This window comes from Taudactylus pleione, unplaced genomic scaffold (genome assembly GCF_031769625.1).
Source record: "Taudactylus pleione unplaced genomic scaffold, aTauple2 ptg000117l, whole genome shotgun sequence".
NCBI classification, from domain to species: domain Eukaryota; kingdom Metazoa; phylum Chordata; class Amphibia; order Anura; family Myobatrachidae; genus Taudactylus; species Taudactylus pleione.
Window position 1 is genome coordinate 21,370,756 of NW_028284519.1, and position 8,532 is coordinate 21,379,287.

The 8,532-nt window shown below is 50.0% G+C and overlaps 1 protein-coding gene across 3 annotated transcripts in view; it reads right to left on the bottom strand.

Moving 5' to 3' along the window:
• Positions 1 to 5,156, bottom strand: part of PHAF1 (phagophore assembly factor 1) — a 49,075-nt gene extending 43,919 nt beyond the window's left edge. For 2 of the 3 annotated variants that reach the window (XM_088471915.1, XM_088471913.1), the window contains exon 1: positions 5,101 to 5,156. The gene's annotated coding sequence lies outside the window, so the exon portion shown is untranslated. Of the gene's footprint in view, positions 1 to 4,991; positions 5,077 to 5,100 lie in introns of those variants that run through there. The other variant, XM_088471914.1, reaches the window with a different exon arrangement.
• Between the last annotated feature and the right edge of the window lie 3,376 nt (positions 5,157 to 8,532).

Sequence of the window (8,532 nt, forward strand, 5' to 3'; positions counted from 1 at the left end):
TCCCACTTACATCACTAGTGATGTCAGTGGGGCCGGCCCCAGACGGTAGGCGTTCCCATGGGAACGCCTCCGTCTGGGCAGTCACGCCCCCAGCACGCCCACCAGAGGGGGCGTGGTGTCAATCACCATCGACAGCACGCCCCCTTTGGTGCGAGACCCATAACGACGGCTTGGCCGTCGTTATTCGGGTCTCGCACATGCGCACGACGGAGCCGCCTCCGTCATGCGCATGCGCACTTGGCCAACTACGACCCGCTTGCGAGCGCTCAGCACTCGCGAGCGGGTCTGAATCAGGCCCTCTGTGAAGACTTTGTGGTCTCTAATCTGAGGTGCTGTTAAGTAGCGGTTTCTGAGGCTGGTAACTCTAATGAACTTATCCTCTGCAGCAGAGGTAACTCTTGCTTTTGCTTTCCTGGGGCAGTCCTCGTGAGAGCCAGTTTCATCATAGCGTTTGATGGTTTTTGCAACTGCACTTGAGGATAATACATTCAAAGTTCTTGACATTTTCCGTATCAACTGACCTTCATGTCTTAAAGTAATGATGGACTGTTGTTTCTCTTTACTGAGTTGAGTGGTTGGTGCCATAATATGGATTACAACAGTAGTCAAATAGTGGTGTCCACTGTGTATTAACCCTACCTCTGCACCACACAACTGATGGTCTCAAACACATTATGAAGGCAAGTAATTCCACAGATTGACTTGACAAGGCACACCTGTTAATTCAAAACCATTCCAAGAGACTACCTCATGAAGCTGATTGAGAGAATGCCAAGAGTGTACAAAGCTGTCATCAAAGCAGAAGGGGGCTACTTTGAGGAATCTAAAATATAAAACATATTTTGATTTGTTTAACACTTTTTTGTTTACAACATAATTCCATGTGTTCTTTCATAGTTTTGATGTCTTCAGTGTTAATATACTATGATGAAAATAATTTAAATAAACAAAAACCATTGAATGAGAAGGTGTGTCCAAACTTTTGACTGGTACTGTACATGCACACACACTATCTCACATACTCACCTATGTATCCCTGAAGCCCATCGTGTCCTCTTCTCCATGTAGAAAATCCATAGAGTACCTGTAAAACAATTACCATACTCACCTTCTCCTATGCGAAGTTCGGGTCCTCTTCATTCCAAAGTAGGCATCCCCGGACTTGGCAAAATAAAAACACGAATTTCGCGGACCCACAGACTTTAGTACCGTTCTATAAGGACGGTACTTCCCGAATGAGAGCTCAGCAGCGGGATTTCACTATGGAAACCCTGAGCACTGAGCGCTCATTGGCTGAGAGAGGCGAGCCTTTTGCCTCTCAGCCAATGAACGGTTCCCACCATTGAAGTCAATGGTGAGAACCGCAAAGATAACTTAAGGCTGTATTTCCAGAACCAGGACCGGATCAGAGCCCAGTGCTAGTTGCGCAAAATACGGGGGACCCCCTACGTTGTTTGTACCCTGTACTTTGGCAACCAGGGCTGGTTCTGACTAGCCCAGCGCTGGTTGTGCTCAAATACAGGGGACCCCTACGTTGTTTGTCCCCTGTATTTAAGCACAACCAGACTGGGTCACTAAAAGCCTGGGCTGGTTGCTCTTTGGATGGGGGGGGACTTTTTTTTAACCGCAGCAGCACAGACGAGTCTCACTGATCCCGTCCGTGCTTTTCTGTCAATTACACAGATGCCAGTAGCACAGATCTCCCTGGTCTGTGCTACATGCATCTGTATCGTGCATGATATCGTTCCGTGTGCACACACACTGAACGATGTCATTCAAATCGTGAAAGATAGGTTGAGATCTACCTGCAGGTACAATTGATCTGTGACGACGATGTACGACAGCGGTGGCGCGCATCGTTATCATGCCCACACATAGCACTTTTTACACGATTGGTCGCTCCAATCGATCGAAAACGGCCAAATCATGTAAAAAATAAATAAAAAATTGCACCGTGTATGGGGGCCTTAGGTCTCTCTTGTTTTGTTCATTCGACTTCTGTTTATGTACTTTGTAAGGCGCTGTAGAGCCATATAAATAGAGAATAATAATAATGATACATGCCAGGTAACTTTAATTAGGAAATGAGTGGAAAAGACAGGTGCAGACTATCATTGCATTGCGTAATTAGCAGGTATGCTGCCATCATCGTCATCTGGCTGTCAATTATTGTTTTATGCTGCTTGCGTACACAAATGTATAATGTCTGTTCATTATTCACAGCTGTGTACACCTATTACTATTCACTAAAGAGCAGAAACAGATCATTCTAACAATGGAGTAATCCACACACATTTCTATTGAGACCATTTCCATACTGATTATATATTACTATTGGCACTAGGAGAAGAGTGGGACTGGATAGAATTGTGGCACCAGTTTATGTATAAATTAGTGTTTCTATTGGTGAATACACACAGGATGATTGCCAACGATAACGATATCGTTGAACGATCTCCCGGGTGTGCTAGATAATCGATAATCTAGCACACCACCAACGATGACCCGCGATAGTAACCTGGTCGATATCGACCAGGTTGGCCTGCATGCACAGGCGATGGACGATATCGTTATCATCCCCGTGCATCGCAGGTCGTTGGTGGGTTGGAGGCACCGAAAATGCAAAATATGAACGAAAACGATGTAATCGATATCATTCATATCGTGCATTTTAATTGTACCGTGTGTACGCACCTTAAGAATCTCACCCAGCTCTGTCAATTATCGTTACAGTGTAAATTACTTAGACATCCCTAATTTGCAAAATAAATGTAATTCCCCTGTTTTACACACCTATATCTGCAGAGAAGGAGCTATATCACCCCATTTTGTGTAAATATTTACCCAATTACTAAAGCCAGTATAGTATTTATAACCAGGTCACTCTCTTTACAGATCTGTGCTACGCAGGCCATGGCTCTCAGTGACTATATGGATGCACGTCCTGTACAAAATGCAACCAGTGGCACTGCAGCTGTTGTGGAACTACTTAGTCCCATGAAACTACACCAGTTTCTCAGACAGGGCATGCTGGGACATGTAGTTGCACAGCAGCTTGAGTGCCACAGGTTGTCTGAAGGGAATACAGCACCTGTATATGATGGGCTGTAGCATACACAGCACCTGTAGACAATGGCTTGTAGGCCCACAGCTCCAGTAGACAATGGTACACAGTGCCTGTATATAATGTCCTGTAGGGAACACAGCACCTGTCTACAATGGCCTGTAACATACACAGCGCTTTGTTTACAATTGCCTGTAGAGTATGCAGAGTCTGTGTATAATGGCCTATAGTGCATACCGCACCAGTATACATTGGCCTGTAGAATACACAGCGCTTGAATACAATGGCTTAAAGTGCATACCGCACCAGTATACAGTGGCCTGTTGGGGACACAGCGCCTCTACACAGTGGCCTGTTGGGGACACAGCGCCTCTATACAGTGGCCTGTTGGGGACACAGCGCCTCTATACAGTGGCCTGTTGGGGACACAGCGCCTCAATATGATGGCATGTGGGGAACACAGCACCTGAATACATTGGCATGTAATGGAGAACAGCACCTGTATACAATGGCCTGTAGGGTACACAGCACCTGTATATAATGGCCTATAGTTCACACCGCACTTGTATACAATGGTCTGTTAGGTACACAACACCTCTATAAACAGTAATGGACTGTAGGGTACACAACACCAGTATACAATGGTCTGTAGGGTACATAGCACCTGTATACAACGGCCTGTCGGTTACACGCCTGTATACAATAGCCTGTAGGGTACACAGCACCTGTATAAAATGGCCTGTAGGGTATACAACCCCTGTATATACAGTAATGGACTGTAGGGTATAGAGCACCTGTATACACTGGTCTGTAGAATACACAGCAATTGCCTGAAGGGTACACAGCCCCTGTATATACAGTAATAGCCTGTAGGGCATAGAGCACCTGTGTACAATGGCCTGTAGAGTACAGAGCACCTGTACACAATGGCCTGTAGGGTACACAGCACCTGTACACAATGGCCTGTAGGGTACACAGCACCTGTACACAATGGCCTGTAGGGTACACAGCACCTGTACACAATGGCCTGTAGGGTACACAGCACCTGTACACAATGGCCTGTAGGGTACACAGCACCTGTACACAATGGCCTGTAGGGTACACAGCACCTGTATATACAGTAATAGCCTGTAGGGCATAGAGCTCCTGTGTATAATGGCCTGTAGAGTACAGAGCACCTGTATATAATGGCCTGTAGGGTACACAGGACCTGTATACAACGGCCTGTAGGTTACCACACTTTATACAGGAGCCTGTAGAGTACACAGCACCTGTATACAATGGTCTGTAGGGTACACAGCACCTGAATACAACGCCCTGCAGGTTACATACTGTATACAATGGCCAGTAGGGTACACAGCCCCTGTATATACAGTAATGGACTGTAGGGTATATAGCACCTGTATACAACAGCCTGTAGGTTATACACTGTATAGAATGGTCTGTAGGGTACACAGCACCTGTATACAACGCCCTGCAGGTTACACACTGTATACAATGGCCTGTAGGGTTCACAGTCCCTGTATATACAGTAAAGGGCTGTAGGGTATGTATACAACAGCCTGTAGGTTACACACTGTATACAATGGCCTGTAGGGTACACAGCACCTGTAAACAACAGCCTGTAGGTTACACACTGTATTCAATGGCCTGTAGGGTACACAACACCTATATACAACAGTCTGTAGGGTACACAGCCCCTGTATATACAGTAATTGGCTGTAGGGTATAGAGCACCTGTATACACTGGCCTGTAGTATACACAGTAATTGCCTGAAGGGTACAAAGCCCCTGTATATACAGTAGTAGCCTGTAGGGCATAGAGCACCTGTGTACAATGGCCTGTCTGTATAAAACTGCCTTTGCAGAGCACACAGAGCAGAGCTGCAGCACAGTGTACAGATACACAGACACCGCATATACCCACGTAGTCTCTCAGTACAGAGCTGTGATCGGGCTACATGCCCCATTTCTATGCGTCCCGGTTGAGTGACAGCCCGTATACATACGAGGTTTCGGCGCTGTACGTGTCTCACCTCTGTTTATGTTCCTCTCCCGGCCGCTGCTGTAAAACTTCCGGTTCTGATGAGAACGACCGTAAAGCGAGACGTGGCCACGCCCAGCGCCAGGAGAGGGGAGGGGCCCGGGGGAGAGTTGTCTGAGGATAGCAGCAATGTGTCACTGTGTGTGTGTGTGTGGTGACTGGTGAGGGAATATCAGCCACGTACATACTATGGTATAATGAGGAGATATGATGGCGAGAGGTGACTGAGGATAGCAGCAATGTGTCACTGTGTGTGTGTGGTGACTGGTGAGGGAATGTCAGCCACGTACATACTATGGTATAATGAGGAGGTATGATGGGGGAGAGGTGACTGAGGATAGTCGTGTGTGCGGTGACTGGTGAGGGAATGTCGGCCACATACATACTATAGTGAGGAGCAGGGGCGTATCTACCCATTGGCCAGGATAGCATTCTCCAGGGGTGCTGGCCGAGGGAGGGTGCTGCCCAGCAGTGCCACCTGCGGCCAAGGGGTAGACTTGTGCCGGGACTGCCAGGACTGGAGTCCTGGCTCCCATGTACGCCCCTGGCTCCTACTTGGGGCAGATATTTAGGGCCGGGTAGCCGCTGGCGGCTGCCATGTACGAGCAATTAATAAAGTTTTAGTTTGTGATATACTGAGAAGCCCGTCTGCCGCAGCCACAGCCAGAAGAGATGGTAAGTATCTGTGTGAGCTGCGGGGGCTGGGTGTTTGGCAGAAGGGGAATGGCTGGGGACACAGAAGAGGGATGGCTGGGGACACACAAGAGAGATGACTGAGGACACAGAAGAGGGATGGCTGGGGACACAGAAGAGAGATGACTGAGGACACAGAAGAGGGATGGCTGGGGACACAGAAGAGAGATGACTGAGGACACAGAAGAGGATTGGCTGGGGACACAGAAGGGGGATGGCTGGGGACAGGCTGAGGATACAGAAGGGGGAATGGCTGGGGACACAAGAGGGATGGCTGAGGACACAGAAGGAGGATAACTGGGGACACATAAGAGGGATGGCTGTGGAGAAAGAAAGGGGAATGGCTGTGGAGAAAGAAGGAGGATGGCTGGGAACACAGAAGAGGGACGACTGGGGACACAAGAGGGACGACTGGGGACACAGAATGAGGATGACTGGGGACACAGAAGAGAGATGGCTGAGGATACAGAAGGGGGAATGGCTGGGGACACAAGAGGGATGGCTGAGGACACAGAAGGAGGATGACGGGACATAGAAGAGGAATGGCTGGAGACACAAGAGATGGTTGGAGACACAGAAGAGAGATGGCTGGAGACACAGAAGACGGATGGCTGGAGACACAGAAGAGGGATGGCTGGGGACACACAAGAGAGATGACTGAGGACACAGAAGAAGGATGGATGAGGAGACAGAAGGGGAATGACTGGGGTAACAGAAGAGGGATGGCTGGAGACACAAAAGAGAGATGGCTGAGGATACAGAAGGGGAATGGTTGGAGACACAGAAGAGGGATGGCTGTGGAGAAAGAAAGGGGAATGGCTGGGGATACAGAAGAAGGATGGCTGGGGACACAGAAGGGGAATGGCTGTGGAGAAAGAAGGAGGATGGCTGGGGACACAGAAGAGGGACGGCTGGGGACACAGAAGGAGGATGACTGGGGACAGAGGAGGATGACTGGGGACACACAAGAGAGATGACTGAGGACACAGAAGAGGGATGGATGAGGAGACAGAAGGGGGAATGGCTAGGGACACAGAAGAGGGATGGCTGGGGACACAGAAGGGGGATGGCTGGAGACAAAAGAGATGGCTGAGGACACAGAAGGAGGATGACTGGGGACACAAAAGAGAGATGGCTGAGGATACAGAAGGGAAATGGTTGGAGACACGAGGGATGGCTGTGGAGAAAGAAGGGGGATGGCTGGGCATACAGAAGAGAGAAGGCTGGGGACACAGAAGGGGGAATGGCTGAGGGCACCAAAGGAGGATGGCTGGGGACACAGAAGAGAGATGGCTGAGGATACAGAAGGGGAATGGTTGGAGAAACGAGGGATGGCTGTGGAGAAAGAAGGGGGACGGCTGGGGATACAGAAGAGGAATGGCTGTGGACACAGAAGGGGAATGGCTGAGGATACAGAAGGGGAATGGCTGAGGACACAGAAGGAGGATGGCTGGAGACACAGAAGAGGGATGGCTGGAGACACAGAAGAGGGATGGCTGGGGACACAGAAGGGGGAATGGCTGGGGACACAGAAGGGGGAATGGCTGGGGACACAGAAGGGGGAATGGCTGGGGACACAGAAGAGGGATGGCTGGGCACACAGAAGAGGGATGCTAGGGACACAGAAGAGGGATGGCTGGGGACACAAGAGAGATGGCTGAGGATACAGAAGGGGGAATGGCTGGGGACACAGAAGGGGAATGGCTGGGGACACAGAAGAGGGATGGCTGGGGACACAGAAGAGAGATGGCTGAGGATACAGAAGGGGAATGGTTGGAGACACAAGAGGGATGGCTGTGGAGAAAGAAGCGGGATGGCTGGGGATACAGAAGAGAGAAGGCTGAGGATACAGAAGGGGGAATGGCTGGGGACACAGAAGGGGGGAATGGCTGAGGACACAGAAGGAGGATGACTGGGGACACAGAAGAGGGATGGCTGGAGACACAGAAGAGAGATGGCTGGAGACACAGTAGAGGGATGGCTGGAGACACAGTAGAGGGATGGCTGGGGACACACAAGAGAGATGACTGAGGACACAGTAGAGGGATGGATGAGGAGACAGAAGGGGAATGGCTGGGGTCACAGAAGAGGGATGGCTGGGGACACAGAAGGGGGATGGCTGGAGACACAGTAGAGGGATGGCTGGGGACACACAAGAGAGATGACTGAGGACACAGTAGAGGGATGGATGAGGAGACAGAAGGGGAATGGCTGGGGTCACAGAAGGGGAATGGTTGGAGACACAGAAGAGGGATGGCTGTGGAGAAAGAAAGGGGAATGGCTGGGGATACAGAAGAAGGATGGCTGGGGACACAGAAGGGGAATGGCTGTGGAGAAAAAAGGAGGATGGCTGAGGACACAGAAGAGGGACGGCTGGGGACACAGAAGAGGGACGACTGGGGACACACAAGAGAGATGACTGAGGACACAGAAGAGGGATGGATGAGGAGACAGAAGGGGGAATGGCTAGGGACACAAGAGGGATGGCTGGGGACACAGAAGGGGGATGGCTGGAGACAAAAGAGATTGCTGAGGACACAGAAGGAGGATGACTGGGGACACAAAAGATAGATGGCTGAGGATACAGAAGGGGAATGGTTGGAGACACGAGGGATGGCTGTGGAGAAAGAAGGGTGATGGCTGGGGATACAGAAGAGAGAAGGCTGGGGACACAGAAGGGGGAATGGCTGGAGACACAGAAGAGGGATGGCTGGAGATACAGAAGAGGAAT